Here is a 27,773-nt window from a genome sequence, read left to right as displayed (position 1 = left end):
AGAAGAGTTGGAATTCCTTTTACTTCTCATGGAAGCTCAATACTCAAATGAAGTCTCACCTCCAAAAAGCCATTCATACAGTTGCTACTCACTTAACCTCAGTTTATAGGAGTAACTGAAGGCAGAACTCTAATGCAGGTCTTAAGTTTTAGGCAGGTTCATATGGGAGAAGATGGTCTATTAAGTATCCTTGCCTCAAGTAAATTAGGGGTTTAAAGGTTAAACTAGCACATTGAATTGAGTCTGGAAGTGCAGTAGAGGCAAGATCACATTTTTAAAGATGGGTGCTGTTTGGTTAGATCTATCTAGGAGAGACTGTAACTGGAAAACCAGCCTAAGCCAATGGATGGCCATCCATGCCACAGATACCATCTGCGCATTCAAATTAAGGGCCAGATCTAGTAGCACTCTTAAATAAGAAGCTTATTCCTTAAGGAGAAGTGCAACCCTGGGCAGAATTAGTAATACCACCTCCTGAAACTACTGAACTGTTAAATAGCAGATCTCTGTTTTGCATGGAAAGATTTTTTTGTATTATTAGCCCTCTTCCAGTCCAGGTACATGTTCAATGCAATAGTATCCCACCTGATTCTGAAGTAAAGGTTGCTGCTTGTTACAGCTGCTTGTTATCAACATAGACACTTCAGCCGAGAACTCTGGGCACCTTCTCTCATCTCCCATTTCATACAGATATTGGATAGCAGAGGCAACAGCACGGAACCTGCTGAACACAATAGCAAAATCCAAACTAACGTCTGCCAGCCCACCTTCTTGTTGTTGTTTAGTCATTTAGTCGTGTCCGACTCTTCGTGACCCCATGGACCAGAGCACGCCAGGCACTCCTGTCTTCCACTGCCTCCCGCAGTTTGGTCAAACTCATGCTGGTAGCTTCGAGAACACTGTCCAACCATCTCGTCCTCTGCCGTCCCCTTCTCCTTGCGCCCTCCATCTTTCCCAACATCAGGGTCTTTTCCAGGGAGTCTTCTCTTCTCATGAGGTGGCCAAAGTATTGGAGCCTCAGCTTCAGGATCTGTCCTTCCAGTGAGCACTCAGGGCTGATTTCCTTCAGAATGGAGAGGTTTGATCTTCTTGCAGTCCATGGGACTCTCAAGAGTCTCCTCCAGCACCATAATTCAAAAGCATCATTTTTTTTGGCGATCAGCCTTCTTTATGGTCCAGCTCTCACTTCCATACATCACTACTGGGAAAACTATAGCTTTAACTATACGGGCCTTTGTTGGCAAGGTGATGTCTCTGCTTTTTAAGATGCTGTCTAGGTTTGTCATTGCTTTTCTTCCAAGAAGCAGGCGTCTTTTCTACCACCTATCAATCAGGTAGGGATGGCACTACCATAAAACTGTACCCTCTACCCCCTTCCTGGACAGGTGATCCAGAAGGGTACCATGGCCAAACAGAATTTAAAACTACTGACAGAGCCAAGACCACCAACATCACTTCCTGATGTTCTCCCTTCTCAGGCGATTCACTGAGACAATACAAGCAGACAATAAAACCAGATTGAAATGGGTCCAGATAATCAGTTTCATGCAGAAGCTATGGAGTTGTGTAGCAACCATTCAAATACGCTGTCCAATTTGAGATAGGTTGTTAGCTTTTATAATCATCTAGGTTCAAATCAGGCTCTATAAGGAGTATGGACACGACCCTCCTTATAAATGATGGTGTTTTCACTGCGAAATAACTTCAATATGTTTTATGGGGAGCACTTCACAAATGGAATCAAAATAAATAAATAAATGATCATAATGAGGCAATAATTACCTCTTAAACACAGCTGGTTATCTCTCCTCAATTAAATGAGATCAATTAAGGAGGAAAAAGTTATGTGGACAAGTGGTAGACTGAATCCCAGGGATGTAGCAGTAAATTCTGAAGCGCAAGCATGCCAATCCCTGCAGCAATGCCCCTTTCTATCAACATACAACAAAAATGCATTTTGACCAATGCATACCTTGTGGCTTCATTACCAAGCTATCTTTTTCTCACACCCCTCCTCTTGCTTTGCTTTAACATCCAGCCTGATGAAAAAACCCAGCAAAAACAACATGGGAGGCAGCACCTATGAGTTACCAGTCTCTGCGGCCACAGCAGGTGCTGTGATTCTCCAGCGGCTTGATTTCACCCCTGGAGGAGCACTCTATTCTCTCTCATGACAGATGGGTGTCAACTACCGCTACATACTTTGTTGTCTCAAGCTGCCCAATATACCAGGAGGCAAAATGGGCTATATTTAGCAGGAAGAGCGCACTTTAAAGTGATTGGGTCAATCACCCAAGTCATCTGCTCTTTCCACAGATCAATGTGTGCTTTGACAGAAAAACTAGTCATGTCATCAGGGAGCTCCCTGAGGACTTGAGAGACCAACTTGATTGGTGCATATCAGCTGAGAGACAAATCCCTGATAAACAACGAGAACAACTTTTAAAACCCAGTGACAACTTTTGCTTAAACTAAGCTTCTTGGCACACTTTATGTCAGTGGTTTTCAACCAGTGTGTCGTGGCACCCTGGGGTGCCTTGAATGATGGTCGGGCTGCTGCGAGCAACACTGGCCTCTGTCCTTCTTTCCTTCCCTCCTTCCTCTGATGCCCTCTCACGTTTCTGCCTCCCAAAGGCTTGCACAGCTATTTGTTGCAGCAGCCCTGGCTACAAGCTCCCCAGGCGAATGGTGCCTCTGGGGCTGGCCAGGGGGTGTTTCCCAGGCCTCTGTGGGGCAATGTGAGGAGGCACCTGTATTTGGGATGGGGGAGCAGCTCAGATACCTGGGGCAGCAGCTGCAGCTGCCCAGAGAACTCCCAAGGAGAGGGGAGAGGAGAGGAGGCTGAGGGAACACTTCACAAGGGAGAGTGTTAAAAAAAGGGGTAAGGGGCTGCCGGTTCTGCAGGCAAGGGCTTTTGAGCCCCTAAGGGATGTCGCAGAAAGAATGCAGTTGGTCAAGGGAGAGGTGGACTCAAAAAAGTTGAAAACCTCTGCTTTCAGCAACTGAATGAGGTGATCAAAATGGACTGTACCACTTCAAACAGGATGTGGGGAGATACCACTTTTGCATACTTCTCCTTGCACAAAACTCTTAGTGAACAGGAAAACAGAATATCAGGGAGAAAGATTCCAGCCCTTCCATTTGCCTTCTGTGCTCTGTTTGCAGATATTTTAATATAAGGTAGGTTCCAAACACATGATCCTTCCCTCTAATACTGTATCTCTGCAGTTTATCAGCTTACACTTCTGCATGGGTATACCACAATCATAATGTGTAGAAGGCAGCGATGCTGGAAAGGCTTCTGTTGACAATAGTCAGTGTAATCACTAATACAGTGGTACCTCTGGTTGTGAACGGGATCTGTTCCGGAGGCCCGTTCGCAACATGAAAAGCCGGCAACCTGAAGTGCCATATCTGTGCAAGTGCGCGGCATGATCTGGCGCTTGTGCGCATGCATGAAGTGTGATTTAGCGCTTCTGCGCATGCGTGAGTGGTGAAACCCGGAAGTAACCCTTTCCAGTACTTCCGGGTCACTGTGGGATGCAACCTGAAAAAACGTATCATGAAGCAAACATAACATGAGGTATGACTGTACTTGGTAACAGCACTCGACAAATTTCACCAGGAAATATGGCCTGTTTGGTAGATCACATAAATTGTCTTTGTTCTTTCTTCACCAAGCCATACAATAAGGTTGGTTTGGGAGGCAGCCCCTCCTTCATCCAAGCACTCTGCAATACAGAGACATACAAGGACCAAGTCTTCCTTTTCACTATCATTTGCAATTCCACAAGGACACTTAGTTTGACATTTCTATCAAATCTATTTGCATACTGGATGGGAAATAATGAAATGAAACTCAAACAGCTATGAGGAAAATAATCTGAAGAGAGAAATAGATCACATTAATTAAGCTATTAAAATTTGATCCTAGCCACATTCTCTTTTATGTCAACACACATAAAATTTAGGCACACTCTTAAGGTGCTTTAATATGACACTTGGATATTAAGCGCTATTATAAAATTACGTGCTTTTTATCTGGCTATAAATCTACACTGTTGCCTTAATTTATGGTTACAAAATATACAATATATGTATTGTATAATCTATTAGGAGAATTCTTTTTCCAGGCAGGGAAGTTTTTGGTGTTTTTTTTTAAAAAAAGGTAGTTAAAAATGGCCATTGGTTTAAGCCAGTGTTTCCCAACCTTGGGTCTCCAGCTGTTTTTGGACTACAACTCCCATCATCCCTTGCTAGCAAGACCAATGGTCAGGGATGATGGGAATTGTAGTCCAACAGCAGCTGGAGACCCAAGGTTGGGAAACACTGGTTTAAGCTAATAACAGAGAAGTCCTATGGATATCTAGTCAGACATGTCCCAATGAATTCAGTGAGTCTTACTCTCAGTTAATTGTGTATAGGGCTGCAGCCTAAAGTACGTTAAAAGAAGGATTTTCCCTCTAATAAGGGTGAAATCCTTTGGCCACTTACCTAGGACTAAGGTTGTAAACCTACACAGCATTACCTGGGAATAAGTCTCATGAAACTAACTGAGACTTGTGGGATAACCAGCCTCATATAACCAACATAGGTAAAGGTAAAGGTACCCCTGCCCATACGGGCCAGTCTTGACAGACTCTGGGGTTGTGCGCCCATCTCACTTAAGAGGCCAAGGGCCAGTGCTGTCCGGAGACACTTCCGGGTCACGTGGCCAGCGTGACATCGCTGCTCTGGCGAGCCAGAGCCGCACACGGAAACGCCGTTTACCTTCCCGCTGGTAAGCGGTCCCTATTTATCTACTTGCACCCGGAGGTGCTTTCGAACTGCTAGGTTGGCAGGCGCTGGGACCAAGCAGCGGGAGCGCACCCCGCCGCAGGGATTCGAACCGCCGACCTTTCGATCGGCAAGTCCTAGGCGCTGAGGCTTTAACCCACAGCGCCACCTGCGTCCCAATAACCAACATGCCTAAGTCTAATTAATGCATGAAGAGGTTAATACCACAGAGTAAGCTGTCTAGCCAGGCTTAGCTATGTCCACTTCAGTTCACTTGGGAGGAACTAAGTAATCAAGCCTTTGTTCTTAGTGTATCTGAGAAGCTCAGCATGTAAAAAGGTTTGAGCTGGTTGCTTCAGCTCAACTGCACGGCTCTCACAAGCCAATATTGTGTTCCTTTAAGTATAATATTGAAACTGTCACCACTTTGTAACTAAGTTAAGTTTTACTGCCTGTGCAACTTTTCTGAAGCACATGAACCTGACCTTTGAGGAGTTTGTAAGGAAACCATTTTTTAACTTACCAAATGTGTGGTCTTTTTCCTATGTAGGGGGAAGAGGGAAACTTTGGAAAGTAACTTTTTAAGGGACATTGCATTATAACTGAGAAAAGAATTGTCCAGTATGATCATCATCTATTGCTTCATTACTTCCAAGGAGGATTGGAACTTTCTCAGGAAAACTAAATTATGGCTAGGGTAATTAATTTAACCAGCTTTTACTGTTTTCTACCAAAAAAAAGAGGATAATAAAAATTGTTCTAATAGACTAATGAGAATAAATGACCAAACCTTATTATGAAATTTGGCAATTCCTTTTCTCTTGGAATGCTATTCCAGCCACTAACAGCACCTCAGTTGCTAAATGCATGTCTTGGCCTTGACCACTTCAAATCCACATGATGGAATGTTATCATTATGAAAAAAGAAAGAATTGCAATACACAATAAAGCTAGCACGTCAGGAAGATGGCTAGGCTAGAATCCTTCTTCCCGATATCCAGTTTTCGCTGTCCATGATTTACTTTTGTTTTTTAATTCAGAGACAGTGTTCATTCATGTGAACCCACACTGGTAGTCTGAACTGGTACAGTTCAGACACAGATTTATGACCTCATATGCTATTTGTGAGAACAAGGCCTCAGAGAGGATAATGAATCAAATCAAAAGTTTTTTTTTCTCAGGGCTCCAATTGGAGGTCACGAGCTCCCAGATCATGCACGTACTGAGAAAGTTCATGTGCTTGGCAAAGTGTCCAAGGGCTATGTGCCACTTTGTAGTGGATTGTTGGCGCTCAACTATATAATACACACAAAACTGGCATACGTCAGATAACTGAGGTATATGTATGTAAAATCTCTGGCACTCCATTAATTCCCCCCCCCCCCCGTTGGATGAAAAGGTCTCTTGCCTTAGGTGTTAATTTTTTATTATTTTAAACCCTTTTCCAGTTGTTTTGTACTTTTTTTAAAAAAAACCTTTTAGCTGGTTTTATGATATGACTAGCTATCACCTTCAAACATATGTGTAAAAGGAGATTCATAATTAATAATACGAGCAGACAGAGAATTTTGTTGCACACATGTTAAAGGGGGGGATTTCTGCCGATCAAATCTGATGTGATATGCACTTTGTGCTTGTTTACTGACCAACAAGTGTACACACACACACACACACACACACACAAAATACTTGGAGTACAAGAATGGAAGATGCAGAAGTTAAATACACAGATGTAAAAAGAAGAAAAAGGAAGTTTGAAAGCAAACTGTGAAGAAAAAAAATTGTACTGAAAAGAACAGAGACACTGGGAACACTGGTGTCTTGTTGGGGCAACTAAAATCAAACTTTGAAGACAGCAGACAGGAATATACAAAGCTGCTTTATGCTGATCCAGATGTTTGCTGAGCTAGATGCAGCATAGCCTACACTGGTGGGAAGCAGGACTTTGGGGTTTCAGGTGGAGGCTTACCTGGAGATGCTGAGAGCTTTTGCATGCAGTGTATGTGGCTTCATCACTGAGACATGTACCTTCCCTGGGCAGATGTAGATAAACTGCTTTGATTTTGATTTTTTACATTCAAGTGGTATATATTTTTAATGAAATAAATAGAAATAGAAAGCTGTGGTATTACTTGGAAAAGTTCCAACCAATTCCTTACCGTAAACCAGGCATGGCAAAACCTGGCCATCTAGCTGTTTTGGGACTACAACTCCCATCATCCCTAGCTAACAGGACCAGTGGTCAGGGACAAGGGGAACTGTAGTCCCAAAACAGCTGGAGGACCAAGTTTGGCCCTGCCTGCTGTAAACTGTCTTCAAACCACTATTGCATCAAATGCAAAGTATTTTGGGTGCCAAAGAGAATCAACCTGGAATGTGCAATAATGTGTTCATTGTTTTAATATCTCCATGCGTAGGCAGAAACCAGATGATGGCACTTACAAAGCCAAAGATGCTCATGAGGGAAAACACATATGGAATACTTAACAACTACACTATAATCTTTCTGTCACCAGGTTACGCAATTTTCATTTTGCCAGGGATTGTGTGGCTGTCCTCTGTCCTACTTCAACAGTTTTGCATTATTTTTGTTTGAAGGATTGGACACTGTACTGGGCATCACAAGAAGAAGGGTGGTCTAGAGTTCTTTTAGGTAAATAAAAATAAAGATCCACTGAAAGCTATGCAAAACTACTATTAAGAAGACCACTGCTGAGCAAGGTTGCAAAGTAACAGTAACATAGCTTTCATTGTCACACATCATCCAGCTGGGTGACTTGCCACAAGTCTGGTGAGAGCAAGTCTTTGAGGGGAGTTCGAAGACAGAGGAAGCAGAGGGAGGGAGACAGAGAGTCAGGGAGTTATTGCATTAAAGAGTTACTGCATAACAGAGTTATATCATTAGTTAGAGTGTCATTTTATTAGCTAGAGACTTATAGTTAGAGAGCTGTACTGATTAATAAGAGAGGAAAGGAAAGTGTACAGAAAATCATTGTACCTTTTAAAAAGTAAGTAGAATATCTTAGTGGTTTCTGAATTTTCTATCATTATCCAGGAAGGTTCAGAATCACAGGGGACAATCCCTCCCCAGGCTGGATTATTTTCAAAACATTGTTGTCAGGCCAGTTTAAATGCTTCAGGTGATATGGCTTGCCTTTTCATTTCAGGGGCACATTCAGAATGAGGACATATCCAAGTTCTGGAGGATGTTTTGACAAGATGTTATCAGTTCCTCCAGCTCCTTTGCTGCACTCTCTGCAAGTTGCTCATGACAATAAATTCATGTCAAGCCTGGAGGTGTCAGCTGCCTTGAGTACAGTGCAGTGATACAGAGCATGGAGACATTACAGTCACAGTTTCTCAACTTTTCACTCCGTTGGGTTGCAAAAGCTTTGGGAACTCTTAACAAAGAGGCATGCCAATGATGAGTCATTTAAAGCATGGAGGATGTGTTTCTTAAGCAAAAAGGAGCTTTGCAGAGATGGAGGAGGAGGCAACCAATGTCAGGCATTGCTGCCAAAAGTGTAAAGTCCATCCCCTGGCCTGGAAGAATGAGCCTCAAATTCATTTCATTTTTGAGCAGCCCAGTGCCCTGGAGATGGATAGGGCTGGCTCTGAATTTTCAGGTGAGGAATTCTCATCTGCGCTGATGGTGAAATGCTGTGAGGCCAGTGAGAATCTGGCTAATTGGATAAGAAGGAGGCGTATCTCTGATTCAATAAGGTTTCAGGGGCGGGCAATGGCATTCTGTTTGAAGAAATGAGATAGTAATGTCTCTTCACTTCTGTCCTTCCCTGTTGTTTCACGAGCAAGGTCATTTGATTCATCCATTCATTTGCCACTGGAGGTCATGGGCGTAGTTGGTTGGTGTGTGTGTGCACACCAGGTGGTCAGCAGCCCCCCCTAAATCAAGTAAATAAAAAAAAATACTTAACTAAAAGTAGAAATAATCAGAATGTTTGAAATTGAAATGCTCACTGATGTCACTTGGATGATGTTGTGGACATTCTAGTTTCGCAACTGGCAACCCAACTGAGCGATAGACATATCTTCCATGAACTGACCAATCGTTTCACAGGTAGCTCAGTTCTAGATGCTTCTAATAGCTTCTGGCGTTTTCTACTTGAGAGCGTGCACCTGCAGGGACTATCTAGGAATGACTGAAAGTTTCCTACAGGCTATTTATACTGCAGAAAGCCCATGGAATTCAGTCAATGATATAGTTCAGCTTATTCAGTTTATTTGCAAAATACAGTCGTACCTTGGAAGTCAAACAGAATCCATTCCGGAAGTCCGTTTGACTTTCAAAACATTCGGAAACCGAAGCGCGGCTTCAGATTGGCTGCAGGAAGCTCCTGCAGCCAGTCGGAAGCCACTGAAGCCGCATCAGACATCCGGCTTCCGAAAATCGTTTAGAAACTGGAACATTCGCTTACAGGTTTTGATCATTTGGGAGCCGATTGGTTCAGGAGCCAAGGCGTTTGAGATCCAAGGTACGACTGTATACTTGTTAACCACATGAAAGGTACTCCCTGATGTTAATTTTTTAAAAAAAACATTCTAGTTTTCAAGTGACTGAAGATTTTGACAGATTTTTCTGAGCATTTGGGGTCAAAAGAAAGTAATTCAAAACATTTCATTCTGAATCGTGACAGGGGGTGTCCCCCCCCCCCATTTCACTAATATCTTCATTTTTATGTATACTTTCCCCTAATATATGCATTTTTGTAAACATTGTTTGGATTGAGAACTGCACCAAAAATTCAGATAAGTGTGATTTTCAAAGGTTAGCTGTGTTTCACTTCACATAGTTTCTGAAAGTGTGAAATTGACAGCTCAGGCTTTAAATGCACACTGAACTGAATTTCTTCCCCATTCCCTACGTATGACTAATATCATGCACACACTTGTCACAACATAAACCTTGTCAAAAGAAGAGAATGAAGATGAGATTGTTTATTACACTACCTTAATACACATAAATGGAAATGAAATTGTTGTTTTCCTTGTTGTCCTAGTCATTTACCATGAGATCTAACAATTTTTATTTTTATTTTTTTCCTAAAGAGGTTTTAGAAGCCCTTTTGGTTTTTAAAGCACTGGAACCAGATATCTCAAAGTGCCCAAAGATTACAGAGTGCCACTGTCTGTTTTGGGTGTAAAGGGCATATGAAAACAATCAAGGCATGCTTGGTGCACTAAAATTCTAGGTTGGCTCAAAATACAACATTTGGTACCTGGACTAAAGCACAAACCCCTGTCAAGCCTCCTGACTCCTCCCAGAATGGCCAGAAAGTGGAGAAACAGGACCAATTGCTATTTTTCTTGATGAGGTGTTGGAGTAGCTGACTCCACTTCTGAAACATTAATTCTGCAGTCATGTACAAACTGAAATTGCCACTGAACTCAGTGGGACTTACTTCTGAGTAGACATGCAAAAGATTCCCCTGTAAGTCTAATTGGTGGTATGCTAACAGCCAACTCCGTATGTGTGTGTGTGTGTGTGTGTGTGTGTTTTTCTAATGTAAGTAATTTAGCTACTGCATAAAAAGATATGACCACCCCACAGGTGACTTTGTTTCATGGTTGTGACTCCTGCTCTCTGCCCTGCAGGTCTTTTTCCAACCGGCCTGGGAGGGCAGAGTCCTGATTGACTCCAGCTACGAAAGCTATGGCTGCTGAACAGACTCTTTGGCTGGGGTAATGTTGTGGGGAGAGAAGGGTTGTTGCTGTTATTGCTATTCCTTTTTGTGTCTTAGTTTTAGATAAGATTTATGTGGAAAGTGCTCAATCTGGACATGTTTTATTTATTGTTTATGACTACAGTGGTACCTCGGGTTACATACGCTTCAGGTTACATATGCTTCAGGTTACAGACTCCGCTAACCCAGAAATAGTACCTCGGGTTAAGAACTTTGCTTCAGGATGAGAACAGAAATCGTGCTCCAGCGGTGCGGCAGCAGCGGGAGGCCCCATTAGCTAAAGTGGTGCTTCAGCTTAAGAACAGTTTCAGGTTAAGAACGGACCTTTGGAACAGATTAAGTTCTTAACCCGAGGTACCACTGTACTTTTGTTATGTTGTAATTGTGTATTTTTTATGTTGTGAGCCACCTTGAGCATGGTTTGAAGTATGGAAAAGCAGCACAGAAAAATAAATAAAAGAAAAGAAAAGTTTCTCCCGATGAAGCTTATCGTGCTTAGGTTACTGGGATTCAAGGCAGAGGAAAGGGGGCAACAGTATAGCAATGCCAATCTTTGTTGTACTGGACATGTTGTGCAGATGCCTGATGATCATCTTCCAAAGCAACTACTCTATTCCGAACTTAAAAAATAGAAAGCGTAATGCTGGTGGTCAACAAAAGAGGTTTAAAGACTGTCGCAAGGCAAATCTAAAAAAATGTAGTATAAACACTGACAACTGGGAAACACTGGCCTGCGATCACTCCAGTTGGAGAACAGCCTTTACCAAAGGTGTCATGGGCTTTGAAGACACTCAAACTCAGGACGAAAGGGAGACATGTGCTAAGAGGAAGGCATGCTTGGCAAACCCTCACCATGATCAACTCCTGCCCAGAAACCTATGTCCCCACTGTGGAAGGACACGTGGATCCAGAATTGGCCTCCACAGTCACTTACGGGCTCATTGTTAAACCGTGTTTATGGAAGACAATCTTACTCGGCTATGAGTGATCGCCAAAGAAGAAGAAGAAGAAGCCAATCTATGGTTGATTGCCATAGTTGATGTGGCCTCCTTCATGCATGAGGCTTGGGATAATTTTCCTCATCCCCCAAAAGGTTATGCCCCAGACTACTTCCCCACACTCAACACTGGCTCTCAAGTCCACACTTCAGAACAGTTTCATCAGAACAGAATGAATTACTACATTTCCGATTTCTTTAGACATTGTATTCCGTTTAGTTACTCAAACAATCAATCTCAAGTATGGAGGAATTTTTCTTTTTCTAACCATACTCATTCTAGCACCCTCCCCCTTCAAAACAATGGTTGCATCTGGGGGAATTCTCTCCTGTCTCTCACACAGACTGCAAACAAAAAAGTGGAAACGTGTGATCACATCTTATGCTTGCCACCACTTGAATGAAACCCTTTGACCTTGGAAAAAAATATCTGTTGTGACTTGTGAATTTCACACAAAAAATGATTGTGTTTGTAAAGCAGTCTGGAAAGAAGCTAATTGCCCAAATGAGGCCTATGGTTTTAGATTATTTTTTTAAACGTCTCTGGAGAAAGGCAAAACTCAAATTCAAATCATTTTCATTACCACATGATGAAAGCGTAATGAATTTTGAAAAGTTATAAAAGATTAGTTCAACGCAAGTCCTGAAAGCTGGATGCGAAGTTTTGTTCAAAAACATGGTGATGATGTGCTAAAAACCACAAAGACCAATCCCAGTTTGCAAAACAGATTTTGTGACAGTCAGAAACACAGCTTTTTTTTAAAAAAAAAAAAAAAAACCAACCCCCCCCCAAAAAAAACCCCCCATACTATGGAGTTTCCAGCTGCATGGTCAATTTTGAATCATCTTCTATGTAAAGAATGGAAAGCTCAACTAATAGTTGATTAGGAAATGTGTGATGGCTTTTTATAAGTAATTTATTCTTCAATCCAGATTTGGATTGCAATGAAGGTAAAGGGTTAGGATGGAAGTCAACACTGTGCTAATATGTTCATTCTGTTAGCACAAGTCTTTCTGCTTGCTAGATGGAATGATCTCCTTTCCCCCATGCACTGTTCTGAGGGTTCCCCTCACCTATCCAAGCTGATTTCAGGGCATAGAGGAGGGTGAAGGCCCCAGTGAACTAGCAGGACTCATTGCGTGGATGCCAGTTAGCACAACTATTTAGTTCGATCCAGTCCTTAGAGACCCAGTACCTTGCCACACACAAGGATTCCAATCCTGATCAGGTAAGATAATAAAATAGACCATTCCTAGTAGAGTGTTTCAAGCTGCCTGATATCATCAGCTGAGGTGACTTTTCTGACTTCCCCTGTTGTTCATATCATGGTTTGGGGAAACCAATTAAAAATCACAGGCTAGCAAATGACATGGCTATAAATCAAGGTTGAGGAATCTGTGGCCCTCTGCTAGACTGTATCTTCTAGACAATGACTCCCATCATTCCTGACCACTGGCCATTCTAACTGGGGCTGAAAGAAGTTGAGTCCACAAACATCTGAAAGTTCTGCATTCCTGGTATAAATGTACTGTATATCTTCAAACATGGCTTTCCCCCCCCAGAATAGCACATTTGTTATCATGAAAGCTCAGTAGCAAAGTGCTTTTGCAGATTGTGCCACACAAGTATCTTCAAGGAATACTTCCAGCTTGACTAAATTCCCACTAGCTTTCCAGTGACATATGTTTTTCTAATGATATTTCCTGCTGCAAGCTATGCATGTTTGTTTTCATGTGAAACTCATCAATAATTCTCTTATTCCAAATGTGATTGGAATTAACTGTTGAACAAGGCAGTCTTCTTAGATCTACCCTGGGAGATTTTAAGCATGAGTGGTTGCATCAATGGCAGATACAAGTTTACCACGAATCAGTGCTGTTATTGCAAGATTAAGTTGTCTTCTTTGGTCTGTACAAATCTCACTAATATGCAACTTCATTAAAAAAAAATTCTCCCATTTTACTTTTAACAGGAAGGAGTGAACTTTACAACTCAGAATCAAACTAGGAGGCTATTTTTGGTACAAAATTCTTCACTACTCTATAATGAATTAAGAGATGAAAGATACAGATCAAACCAATAGTGCTTTGAGAGGCTTCTGAATGAGATTAACCAAAACAGTTAGAAGTCAACCAATATAAAGGTAAGTTAAATGACCCTTGGATGGCTACGTCCAGTCTAAGGCAACTATGGGGTGTGGCACTCATCTTGTTTCAAGCCGAGGGAGCCAGCATTTGTCCACAGACAGCTTTCCGGGTCAGGTGGCCAGCATGACTAAACCGCTAATTGCGCACAGAGGACCATGATGAGTGCCAGAGCACCGTTTACTTTCCCACCACAGCAGTACCTATTTATCTACTTGCACTGGTATGCTTTCAAACTGCTAGGCTGGCAGGAACTGGGACAGAGCAACGGAGCTCACCCGTTTGCGTGGTCTCAAACTGCCAACCTTCCAATCATCAAGCCCAAGAGGCTCAGTGGTTTAGACCACAGCACCACCCGTGTCCCTAATATATGAGTGGAAAATGGATGTTGGATTCTGTACATGTTAACTGAACACTCATGGTTATTACAACGCCTGTCAGGGCTGATTAGCTATTAGCAATAGTTAAATCACTTATTTCTGAAGTTTAAATAAGTGTCTTGTTTCAAATTCCCAAATCTCAGCAGAACTACCCAGCATTATCAAGTACTCACATAGATATTTGATGGATCTGTTCCAGGAAGCTGTGCATTTGCAAGTCCGTATATTTTTAAAAGTGCATTTACAATTTTTCAAAAAATAAATAAATTGCTTAGTGTCACGGAACACAGTGAAACCAGTGATCTATATCCTTGGTGAAGCAGCAGCAAATTGCTACAAATAATAGCCATGATTTTACACACTATTATCAAGCAAAAATACTGTTTTTAAATAATTTTAATTTTTAAAAGTGAGTACCGCTTGCTAGCATATTATTAAAAAGGAATGAACTGAAATTCTGGAGACAAATTTCTGTTGTGATGTTGGCTTTTTCTTAAGGTAAGCCACTGTGTTAAATGTGCCCTATGCTTTCAAGCAATCAAAAAGTGATGACCACTGTGGTCATCACCCAAAGCCTAAAAGACGTCCGTGAGAATGAGCAGAGCTACTCTGCCCTCTTTCTCCCAACATGCATTAATCACCAGAATGATCCAAGTCAGTTTTTGTGCCAAAATCAGGCCTAGAACTAGGCTGAAATGGATCTAAATAACCAGTCATTTGAGAGTGTCTTGAAGCAACTCTTCCAACTTGCCCAAAAGGGAATATCTGTGATCAGTTGTTTTAATCCTCAGGATCCCATGAGGGTTAAAAATAATACTAATAAAGATTTTCTTGGTTTACAAAAGTACATGTCTTGTCTCTTTTTTCAATGAGGGCCTTTAAAGTGCAGACTCACAATTGCCTCTTTCAAGGTAGTAGGGGCCATCTTCTCTTGCAAGGAGGCGTATGTTACCTCCTGGAGCCATTCCCTTCTGCTAAACATTATCAGCCAGGAAGGCCAAAGCAGAATGTGGACAAGCCACACTCCTGCAAGCAACTTGTCCATGCTGGTAGCCTTATCCTGCAGTATCCTTAAACCCTGGGCTTCTTGCAGTTCAGCAGTTCAGGCAAGAGATGTGCAGGCAACAGCAGCATGATGTGTGGAACTGCAGAGGCAGCCTCTGAGCACCTCAGTCACTGCCACTTACTTGGAAGGTGTGGGGTGTGTGGCAGGGTAGCAGCAAAGCTGGGGCTGAGTGGTTGCACTAGCACAGCTAATCTGTAGCCCCTGCTGGTGCACCTCTGCAGCCCAGACCTCATCACCACTCTGCCCCCACAACATCCAGATAAGAAGCAGCAACACTGGTGACATGAGAGCAGCTCCACAGCACCACCTCGCTATGCCACCTTACTTAAAGGTAAAGGTAAAGGGACCCCTGACCATTAGGTCCAGTCGCGGACAACTCTGGGGTTGCGGCGCTCATCTCGCTTTATTGGCCGAGGGAGCCGGTGTACAGCTTCCAGGTCATGTGGCCAGCATGACTAAGCCGCTTCTGATGAACCAGAGCAGCGCACGGAACGCCGTTTACCTTCCCGCCGGAGCGGTACCTATTTATCTACTTGCACTTTGACGTGCTTTCAAACTGCTAGGTTGGCAGGAGCAGGGACCGAGCAACGGGAGCTCACCCCATCACGGGGATTCGAACCGCCAACTTTCTGATTGGCAAGCCCTAGGCTCTGTGGTTTAACCCACAGCGCCACCTTACTTAAGATTCCTTAAATGAACTGCAGAACTGCTGCAAGTCCTGGATAAGGTTTGCCACTTTGCTTAAGAGTTGAGCAACTCATGAAAAGCATTAGCAGAGAGGAAGTGCGATTGTATCACAATATGCCCACTTATTCCCGCACCATATAGGAGTAGGGGGCTGGAGTTCATCTAAGTGGGGTCCATGGAACGGCTCTTAAACTTCTTGAGGAACATTTAGGCAACGAAAAGTCCAGTCTGATCGAGAAGAGAACAGCTTTATTTTTCTATATTTTTTTAAAGTAAAACTAGAATTTTACCTTTTTCACCTTCAATCCCCTTCACATTTATCATCTATCACAGCAAAAATAGGGACCTGCAGCCTGAAGGGGACTTCTCTGTGCAGCTGTAATAGGTGGAAGTAAATAATACATAATAAGCAGCAGTTCTCATACAGAGGCATATAAGCTATGCTACCATTTCTCTTTATTTATAACTTCAGCAAGCCAGATATCCCTGTATGGTTTCTGGTTATGACCTTTTCGTGGTGACAGCTCTAAAAGACATTTTGAATAATTACCCATGAGGAAAGATCTTTTTATATGATTTTATAGGCATCCTACAGTGAGATGATCTTTCACAGAATCTTCATTCCCATTCTAAAAAAACCCCAAAAAGCAATTAATGATTCTCTTTAAGTTTGGGCTGAAAAATAATGTACAACTTTAAATTCATGCCAACCATTTCTTTTTGGGGTGCTGGGCTCCTATTCCAACTCTCAAATTATTTCAGCATTGGGAGTGATGAGAGTCCTTGAAGGATGTTAAGTGCAACAGGATAACTTTTCAAAAGATGCAGGAAAGGTCAGATTAAATAAGCCACAATCAAACCAGCTAAAAAAAAGAGCCCTTATTAAATTGTGTGACTTGTGGTAACAGCTCTACACTGTTATCCTATGAATGCCAAAGACTAAACATGAATGTGATACATTCATGTGGGTAGCTGATGTACCAGATCATCATGTGACTCAGCCAGGTTATGTTAAGGGGAATGTGAGTTGATCAGTTAATGTGCATAAAAGTAGCCATTGTGTACACTTCAACAGGCCTCATGAAGAAGGTGCCACATATTCCTTCCATGAAGATGGAGCCGTACACATTTCCTGGTCAGTATACATAATTTCCAGCAGGCCTTGGGGAATGTGTTAAATATATAAGAGCATAAAATGCAATGTTTGTACGCACTGTGTTTGAAAACATTTTGTAAAGAGAAGTTTGCATTAGGCACAAGAGGTTTCATTGTGGCAAAAGCAGCAGCAAACGTTGGATGCTTCAGTTTCAATCTTTCGGCTAATTCATGACTCATCCTGGCATCAGCAATGGACCCGCTGCAACAGCAGTAGTGGATAAGTTCCATGATGGTGAACAAGAAAGTTGGGACCAGAAAGAGAGAAAAACGCTTATTGAACTGAATAAAGGATTTAAAGAAGACTGGACCTTGTTGCTTGTTTGTTTAAGAGCAATGTATTACTTTGTATTTTGCAATGTTTTAAACTGTTCTGCAGTAAAGCTTTCAAACTCATTCTTGTGGTGGAGAGCAAATTCTTTTCTACTCTACGCAAGGTTCCATTGCAGCAACTCCTCCAGAATGTATTGAATTTTGTACACTCTCTCAATGTTATGCATAATCTCCAACAGGCTTTGTGGAATACAGATATGTAGACTGCATTTTGTACAATCTGTGGGCAGTATGCACATTCTCTGATCAGTATGCATAGCCTCCAATTTTAAAAACATATTTATTGTTCAGACGTGCGAACTGCATGCCTTGGGCTACATCCTGGCACACTGCCTAATCTTACACAGCCCACAAAATACCTTCCACTCCCAATTTATCAAACAAACAGCAGGAAGGGAGTGGGCTCCAGATAAATATTATTTATTATTTATTCAATCTATATCCCACCCTTCCTCCAAAGAAGCCCTTTTATTCTGCAGCCCTTTTAACTACTCTCAGTTGTTCCCCAGTCAGGTGAGCATAATCTAGGAACAAATTTGTAAACAAACAAGGCTGCAATTCTATATGCAGTTACCTGCAATAATTTCCATTGAATTCAATGGGGATTGTTTTTGAGTACAGTAGTTGAAAAGGATTGCAGTGTAAATGTTCATCTCAGCTGCACCTCAGCCAAAGTCTGTTACTTTCCCCTTTCTTTCTTTCTTTCTTTCTTTCTTTCTTTCTTTCTCTCCTCCCTTTTTTTAAACCCAGCTTCTGCTGCACTCCTTCTGATTGGTTGCTACTTGCCTATCTTGTGCCCAATAAACTCTTTACTTGCACTTACCCTCTTTGCCTTTTTGTTAGACATTTCCTGTCTCTTATAAAGAAAGGTTCTCTTTACTTCCTTTGCCTGTTATCCCTCTTGAACAGAACATACACACACACACCCAGACATAACTGGGAAACGTGTTTCAAAAAAACATTTCTGTTCAATACTTCAGGAAAAACGTGCCCCCCTAGACAGCTCTTTAGGGCTGCCCTGTGTTAAGGGTGATGCCACATATTCCAACTGGCTGTTTGAAAAGTTTGTATGTGTGTAAACCTAACAAAATGTCCTCTCCACCCTCCAAATAGCAATAGCATGCATGTTTAGCTCTAGTTATGCTTTTGTGAGAAGCCACTGAGGTGATGGACTACTCATAATTCATTTCATGAATTTGGCATTATTGCCTTTCTGGATTAAGGTCAAGCCTAGGTGGATGTAAACCCTTTTAATCCACAAGAGAAATCCCAGATCAATATGCCTTCTTCATTTCCCTGCACTTTCAGAATGACAGACAGAACAGAGAATAGGACAGAGGAAAAGCAATTTATCCATAATACCCACTACTGACAAAGACACCTATATTCATGAATAGAAATCTGCATGAGGCAGGTTGTATTCAATTATTATTATTATTATTATTAAAAAAATACTTTGATCATTGAATCCCTAGTATAGTGATTCTAACACCAACACACACATTTCCAGAAGAATGTTACCCTGAAACATTAGAGAAGCAACTCTGTGAAATTCAAATAAAATACTAGTCTTTAAAACTTAAAGAGCTTCAAACCCTAGTCACACAACCTTTACCATAACTGATCAGATGTATTAATGACTTCAGCAATTTATTGGACCATATTAAAGAAGATCATGAATGAAAGCTGATGGTGGTGTTGTGCAGTGGTTAGTAATGTGAGCTCAGATGTCACCAGTTCAAATTTCACATTCCATGGCTTTACATTACAGCCCCCTCTCTCAGTTACTGTTCTCCTCCTTACTCGAAATATTATGGCTTTTGTACAAAGCAGCACAAACATTAGTGCTGTCTAACACTATTAATGCAATGCTACGATTGCGTGTGTTAAATGCTATAGAGACAAAGTCACCATGTAGTAATTGTAATAGCATATTTATATTTTGTTTAAAAATTGCTCCAAGAACCCATGGTGGGTAGCAATCGATAAAAGACCACAAAATGCAACAGCAAGAATGAACCTACATGGTCACAAAAGAACAAGAATTACATAATAAATATCTAAACCAATCAGCTGAATGAAACTGGTGGAAAGCAAGCACCAAGCGCTGACCCATAGCAACTCATAACAACTCAGCACAAATGCTTTACAAAAAGCTGGGTTTTAGCTTATCACTGGAAGCTATATAAAGTTGGGGCCTGATGGGAGGGCATTCCACAATGTTGGTGCCACAACTGAAAAGGCCGTGCTCCTACTGGGTCTCTGTCCATCAGGCAGAGGCATACAGGGCAAGTTCTCAGATGGTAACCAGAATGCATTGGGCAGCACACAAGGGAGAGGGCAGTTTCTCGGGCCCCAAGCTTGTCTTGAACCTGCATGGTGAAAAAACAGCACCTTAAATTGAGCCCATGTATGAACAATGCACATCCACAAGCAGAACTGACCTGCTCTGAAATTATTGGATTATCTTGGCTGAAAGGATTAAGTAAACAGCAGCTATATTGTCTTCTTGTTGTTGTTTAGTCATGTCCGACTCTTCATGACCCCATGGACCAGAGCACGCCAGGCACTTCTGTCTTCCACTGCCTCCCGCAGTTTGGTCAAACTCATGCTGGTAGCTTCGAGGACACTATCCAACCATCTCGTCCTCTGCTGTCCCCTTCTCCTTGTGCCCTCCATCTTTCCCAACATCAGAGTCTTTTCCAGGGAGTCTTCTCTTCTCATGAGGTGGCCAAAGTATTGGAGTCTCAGATTCAGGATCTGTCCTTCCAGTGAGCACTCAGGGCTGATTTCCTTAAGAATGGATTGGTTTGATCTTCTTGCAGTCCATGGGACTCTCAAGAGTCTCTTCCAGCACCATAATTCAAAAGCATCAATTCTTCGGCGATCAGCCTTCTTTATGGTCCAGCTCTCATTTCCATACATCACTACTGGGAAAACCATAGCTTTAACTATATATTATTTTGTCTATATACACATAAAATGTATGCCTCTACCTAAATTCAAAGCACCAGCTTTGTGTATGCATCATTTTGGCTGCTCCAGTGAAGTTAATGGAGCACAGGAGTTAACTTGTAGGGGCCAAGGGGTCTTTGGCTCCCCCAATAAAATATTTGAGAGGGCTGCATCTCCCCAAAGTTGATGGGTACTTACCAGCCTCCCCCAATATTTTGTTCAAGTTGACACCCCTGAAATAGACACAACTGTACATAAGTTTCACATGTGTGTTAGAAAGCACACAGAGCTCTGGAACAGCCACTTGAATCTGATATGTTCACCTCTAGTCAGTGCTTCCCTCCCAGCTGAGCAGACTTCGTAAGACCCCAAGTTCCCTTTAATTAAGATACTGACAGGTATGCTTTGCCTGAATTTATGCCAAACGATTTATTTAATCTCCTCCTTTTATGCTTTTCCATACCAGAGAAAGGGGGGGGGGGGAGAGAGACCTAAATCCTCCCATGACAGGAATTCCCTGACTTGCTTCATAATGATATTGGAGACCATTTTTTAAAAATGGGAAAAAATGGGAAAATGGGGAAATATAAAATAAAAGCAGTATTTTAAAACACAGAATCATAGAGTTGGAAGGGACCCTGAGGATCATTTAGTCCAACCCCTGCAATGCAGGAACATGCAGCTGTCACTTACGGGGATCAAACCTGCAACCTTGGCATTATCTGCACCATGCTCTAACCAACTGAGCTATCCAGCTACTAAAATCACATGCCTAGGTAGGCTTTGCTGGAACAAGGAAGTTTTTAGCAGGTGTTTTCTGAAACAATGTGAGGACCAGAACTGAGTCCAGAGTTCAGAGAAGTCCACATTTTTCTGAATTGTGGTATAGCTCTCCAGCCATGTATTGTGAAGAAAATATACAACAACGAAGTATGATTAAAATGGATATATTAGTGACAATCATATAATGCATTATATTAGTGGAGATTGCATACAAAAATGTGTGCGTTAGGGCAAATGTGCAAAATAAGGGCTGATGAGGGTTGGGGGGGTTTTTTTTAGAATTCAAAGAACTGAATTTAAGAATGGGGAAATGAAAAATTGAAATTGACAAATTTGGCCATATCTAATGGGCAGAGAGCTCCAGAGCATAGCTGACTCCAGACTAAAAGATCAACTTATTTTAGGTGTGGAATGAATATTATATGGCACTTGTAAAAGTACCAGTTCTGCAGTTTTAAGCCATCCAGTTGGCACATGTGGCCGCACAGGTAAACTGGTCCCATGCTCTTGAGAGCGTTGAAGTACATTGAATCAGAAATGGACTGCACATACCTTGATTTGCCCTGAACACCCTGTGTGAACATAATATTGCACTTATTTACCCAACCACTTGTAGCATTATAACACTGTGGTACCTGCAAGTGCCCATGTGGCCTACGGCACCCACTTCTTCCATTGCAATTAGGCTTGAAAAAAGCCCCGTTGTAGCCAGTAGAAGGGGGTTTTTCCAGACTAATTGTAGCCCAGGGGATCTTTTTGGGTGGAGTGTCAATGCTGGTGGTGGGCAAATAGTTCTCTCCCCATCTGTGACACCACCACCCTATCAAAAATACCTCCTACATCAGAATTAGGCTTGAATAGTACCTACGATAGTGAATACTCTACTCTCTAAAAAATCTGTATGGCACAGTCATTGCAATTATCAACATAAAAACAGCAAGATCTCAGTTCATTGTGAGTAGACACAGCTTTCTGAAAAGTAGCAGAAGGTCTCAAAGTGTACACATTATTTTCTGTTTCTGAATACAGTATATGGGGCATCTCCCTATAAGTTTCATTTTTTTCTGTCTCATTTTTTAGTTAAATCAAAACTGTGAGCAGTCATTTTTCTCCCTTTCATTTCTATCATCTTTGAGGGTTTTTTTTAAACAAACAAACAAACAAACAAACAAACAAACAAACAAACTTTCTCCTTTGTCTGTTTAATAATGTACTCATTAGCTCACCTTATTACCTCACTGTATTCCAAACTGTGTTCCTTCAGGCAGAAATAGCTAAAGAATGCCTGATACAGGTTAGAAAATAGTCAGCTTTCAGGCAGCAGGCCTGTTTTCTCATCCTGCTGTCTCATCAGTACTGAAAAACCTACTTTTGTTAAGAATTCTGGTTGTGCTTTGCTTGAATTAAGTCCAATAGCAACATGTCTTGAGTCAGATGGCTTGTCTTTAAGACTCTAAAGGCACAAATATAGAGCATTATCCCATTCTTTACATGAAAATAAGGCTTCAGCATGAGCTAATTAAAAATAAAACTAGGAAAAATTCAGTGCGGTTAAACATGGCAGGATAATGCCAGGAATCAATGGTTTTACCATTTACCATCTCATTGTACATGTTTCTTAACTTGCTTTAATCGTATTCCTTAACAATCTTACTTCACCAATAAAATATGAAACAGAAACACTGACTTAAAGGTCATAATAAATAACAAGATGAAAGATGAAAAAAATCTTTTTTAATAATTCCAGTGGCACCTTTAAGATCAATTAATAGCCGTCTTATTGCAAAAGAATTTTAGAGAAGTTGCTGAATTACAACTCATTACCAAACTAAAAACTATGGAGAGACCTGGTCTGAATAGAGATATTGGATTCATGTCGCATTACACATACTAAAGCTAATTTTGGTCATCTATCCCTTTAAAAATCCCTTGCCCTTCCCTGTGGAACCAACTGCCCTAACAGTCATCAACATTTATAAGGTTGAAGCGACAAAGTATCTGACAAAGTGTGTATTACACATGAAAGCTCATACAGTACCTTGAAAGCTTATATTTAGTCTATGACAGATCAACACGGCTATCTACCTGAAACTGACTTAAAGGAATAGTTTGCATGATTTATAGTACCATCAATCCAGCTGCTTCTTTTACCAACATGTTATCTGCACTGGGTGCAACATAATACTGAATATAGACATGCACCTGAGTGCATGGTATAGTAGTGCGAAGAAATAAAGATAAAAGTTCAAATGTGCATGGTGTAATGCATGAATTTTCAGCTCAGTCCTGTAATATCTTCTCAAAAGTAGGTCCTGTGAAGTTCAATAGGACCTAATACCAGGCAAGCATGTATGGAATTGCAGCCTCAGTCACTCAAACCAAATGCTCCTGGCTTTTTTAACTTGATAAAAACTAGCAGTTGCATCTCTCTTTCTCACACACACACCCTACAATTTTTGCTCCCTCCCAAAACAAAACCCACATTCCAATTGTTACACGACTTTTGGGGAGCAGAAGGGGGAGGCAAAGTCATTTTCGTGGCATAAAATGAGCTTCATTTTTAAGAAAAGGTTAACATAGGAACAGAGGAAGCTGCCATGTCTAATACGGAAGGTCGGAACATATTCTAAAATGTTGAATCTCCAAGATTTATGGGTTTCAAAGTGTTTCAAGGTCGATATAAATCCAGAAGGTTAAAAACTACAGTGGTACCTCGGGTTAAGAACTTAATTCATTCTGGAGGTCTGTTCTTAACCTGAAACTGTTCTTAACCTGAGGTACCACTTTAGCTAATGGGGCCTCCCACTGCCGCCGCCACACAATTTCTGTTCTCATCCTGAAGCAAAGTTTTTAACCCAAGGTACCATTTCTGGGTTAGCGGAGTCTGTAACCTGAAGCGTCTGTAACCTGAGGTACCACTGTATTCCATAGCACATAGCACACTGGCTATTAACCCAGATCCTGGTGAGTTAACTGACATCAAGCCAGAATTCCGTGCTTTTGGACATAATAGGAACATGGCAAGCTGCCTTATACAGATTCAGACCACTGGTCCATCAACAGCAACACCTCTCCAGAGTTTCAGATGGGGTATCTCTCAGGCCTTCCTATGATTCTGGTGATTCATTCTAGGACTTTCTCTATGCAGAGCAAATGCTGTGAGCTGCATCCCTTCCCCAGAAATTTAAATCTAACAATGTATGCATTTCGTTTGTCCATTGGCTCTAAACATTTGAAACTCTCATGCACTTTTCTATGTCACTATTCATACTCCCCCCCCCCTTTTTTTTTTTGCAGAAGACTGGATTCATCTGTAAGGGACAGGATGCAAGGACTAATCTCATGGAATAAGTAAATTAAATGCAACGTTAGATGTCAAACAAGTGTGCAGCGGGAGAATACATATAAGCAGAAAGACAAACAGTCTCACAGACTGAGCTGGATTTACATTTTGTTTTTGTTCTGAAATTGAAAAGGGAGGGAGAACACCTCTCTAGACATAAAATTGACAGGTGCCTGGGCAGCCACGGCTGATCACAGGTATCTGGTGCAGGTCTTCACGTGCATCTACCTTTCAAAATTAAGTGATTATGACACTGAATGCTGAAGTATCTGAACTGCACAGTAGAGTGGAAAGCACTTATTAGCTGTAAATATGAATATCTGCTTGCCATCAATTTATGCAGCCCTGTTTAGGGATGCTTTTAATGTTTGATGTATCATAGTATTTTAATATTCTTTTGGAAGCCGCCCAGAGTGGCTGGGGAGGCCCAGCCAGATGGGCGGGGTATAAATAATAAATTATTATTATTATTATTATTATTATTATTATTATTATTATGCTAAATGCTTAGGTATTCAGAAATATTTCTATGTCTGGGCCTCCTCTTGGAGCAATAATAATGAACTTTAACTTTCTTCTACCAGTCAGATCAAATTGGTAAACAGGGGATCTCAGAGAGGCATTGTTTATTTTGGAGCAAAATGCTAGAAAGTGAGATTTCTCTAATCAGCAGAGATATGCTTTCCTTTGCAGGGGGAAATAGGTGAGGGGGTTACTACTTTGGAGCAAGGCGAGCTTGACTGATCCCTAAGGTTTGAAAAAGGTTAAGGCCAAACAGATTTTAAGATCTACAAGTTATTATACTCTATTTTGTCACGCATTTAAAAAAACTTCTGCTTCAGAGTCTATCATGAAATATAAATGAGAATTTTCATTTATTGTTTCAAGGGCCAGTAATTTCTTTTCATTATGATTTTTTCTTTAATGTAAAAAACTCTGCCCATGATTGGATGAACACAGGCGCTTAATGAGTCAGTGTGTTTCTATATCTGTGCCTCCTCTGAGAGCAATAATCATCAACTTCTGCTTTCTTCTAATCAGTCAGATCACAAAGGCAAACAGTGGATCCCAGAGGGCCACTGCTTATTTTGGAGAAAAATATTAAAAAGTGGGATTCCACCCCACCCACCCCCAGTTCAGGCTACCTTAGAAAGCTGCACATCACATAATGGCAATATAATATACACCCCGCCTGACTTCATCACAGCACATAATTTAATATGCAATAAATTAGTAATGCAAGTGCTTAACAATACACACCACTTATCACACAAATTAGCAAACCACATTAGCTGATCCACTGCGTTATAAAATAAAAACTTGCCTGTTAATTCAATAAATGCATGCGCTCACCAAAGGCACTTTTACATACAGGAAACAGGTAGAAGTACTCCAGGACGCCATTCCCATTCTTATGTTTTTGGATCGGATGGTGAACCTAACTCTGTGCGGGAACAAAATGGACTTGAGAGGAGCAAAGCAGTTGTGAGCTGCTCTCTAGCAGCCTACATATTTGTACAGTCCTGGGAAGCGACAGTTTGGCTCATAGGAGCCAACTCCTAGGGGCTGAGGGGTCTTCAGTCCCCACCCCAATAAAATACTTGAGGGGGTTAAGCCTTCCCCATAGTGGATGGGCATTGGCATTCAAACAGTGTGAATGCACCATGTCATGTGATCAATTTACCTAAAGGTAAAGGGACCCCTGACCATTAGGTCCAGTCGTGGCCAACTCTGGGATTACGGCGCTCATCTTGCTTTATTGGCCGAGGGAGCCGGTTACAGCTTCCGGGTCATGTGGTCAGCATGACAAAGCTGCTTCTGGCGAACCAGAGCAGTGCACGGAAACGCCGTTTACCTTCCCGCTGGAGCAGTACCTATTTATCTACTTGCACTTTGACGTGCTTTCGAACTGCTTGGTTGGCAGGAGCAGGGATCGAGCAACGGGAGCTCACCCCGTCACAGGGATTCGAACTGCTGACCTTCTGATTGGCAAGTCCTAGGCTCTGTGGTTTAAACCACAGCGCCACCCATGTCCCTAGGGCTTACCTACCCCCCCAATATTTTATTCAAGTTGGCACCCCTTGGTTTAGCCTACTGTGTTGTGCAAACTAGGCTCTGCATAGAAGATTCAGGACAGATGGTTCAACTATGGAACTTGCTCCCATGGAGGAAATGATGGCCACCAACTCGGAAGGCTTTAAAAGAGGATTAGACAAATTCCCAGAGGATAAGGCTGTCAATGGTTACTAGCTGTAATGGTTCTAAGGGGGTTGCTCGTGCGTAAGTTGCCGCCACTCCTGGCTAGGTTGCCTGGTTGAACCCTTTCTCTCTGGACAGCCTTGCACGCGTGGCTGTCTCAGTCGCTGGCAGAATCCGTCAGTGGGCGCTTCTTAAACTTCTTCCAGCAAAGAAGTTCTTTGACGCCAAGTCTCCTCCTACTCTCCCTGCGCGGAAGTCTTCTGCGCAGGGAGGGTGTGGGCAGTGGAGTACCCGTGCTCTCCCCACTGGTCTCCAGTGAAGAGTCCTGGAGCCTTCTCTCCGATTCCCCCATCTGCCCCCCTTCTCCACTGGTGTTACGCTGATTTCCTTCCCCAGCCGATGGGCTGCCTCTCTCCCTGCTGGGACCCTCTCCGGCATCGCTCTGGAGCCCTCCCTCCGCCTCTGGCTCTGATGGCAGTTCCCTGACACTAGTCATGATGATTATGCTCTGCCTCTGTGGTTGGAGGCAGCAATGCTTCCAAATACCACTTCCTGGAATCCACAGGAGGGGAAAGTGCTCTTGGGTCTAGCTTGTGGGTTTCCCCATACGCATCTGGTTAGCCACTGTGAGAACAGGATGCTGGACTAGACGGGTCATTGGCCTGATGCAGCACTTCTTATGTTCCTATCAATATAGGTTGGGCTTTTGGTCACAAATTTGAGGGTACCTGTCTATTTCAGATGCACTGCTCCTTTTTGCAGTCTCTGCAAAATAATAATAACCATAAATAATTTTTTATTTATACCCCGCCCTTCCCGGTTCAGAAAACCAGGCTCAGGGCAGCTAACAACAAATTTAAAACACTTAATTGATGCAGCAAAAAAGAGCATAAAATACAGTATTTAAAAACACACACGTGAATAACAATAAATTCAGAATTTAAAAATCAATTTAGGGGGGAAATCCATCCAATAAACAGATCATCACCAGGGCTACCTGGCTAAATTAGTCCTATTTGGGCCAGTGAGGAGACCAGGGGAGAATTAGCTGTGGGATCCCAGAGCGGGTAATCTTTATGAAAAGGGGAGGGGGAGGGAAGGAAGGAAGGGGAATAAAAGATCAGGCTAAGATCAAATTGAAAGCCAGGTAGAATAGCTCTGTCTTACAGGCCCTGAAAAAGGAAGTTAAATCCTGTAGGGCCTGGTCTCATGAGAAAGCATTCCACCAGGTCAGAGTCATCACTGAAAAGGC

General features: G+C 42.0%; 1 protein-coding gene and 1 long non-coding RNA gene across 4 annotated transcripts in view; one reads left to right on the top strand and one right to left on the bottom strand.

Annotated features, from left to right (window-relative positions):
• Nucleotides 1–27,773, bottom strand: part of CDH20 (cadherin 20) — a 156,134-nt gene that overhangs the window by 72,075 nt on the left and 56,286 nt on the right. The window lies entirely within an intron of this gene.
• LOC307219891 lies at nt 7,595–8,070 on the top strand. Its single transcript, XR_013840645.1, has 2 exons — nt 7,595–7,784; nt 7,944–8,070. It is a non-coding gene; the product is annotated as an uncharacterized lncRNA (long non-coding RNA).

Source organism: Podarcis cretensis, assembly GCF_951804945.1.
Source record: "Podarcis cretensis genome assembly, chromosome: 7".
NCBI classification, from domain to species: Eukaryota; Metazoa; Chordata; class Lepidosauria; order Squamata; family Lacertidae; genus Podarcis; species Podarcis cretensis.
The sequence above is the reverse complement of the archived record's forward strand: the minus strand, read 5'-3'. Positions and strand labels throughout refer to the sequence as shown.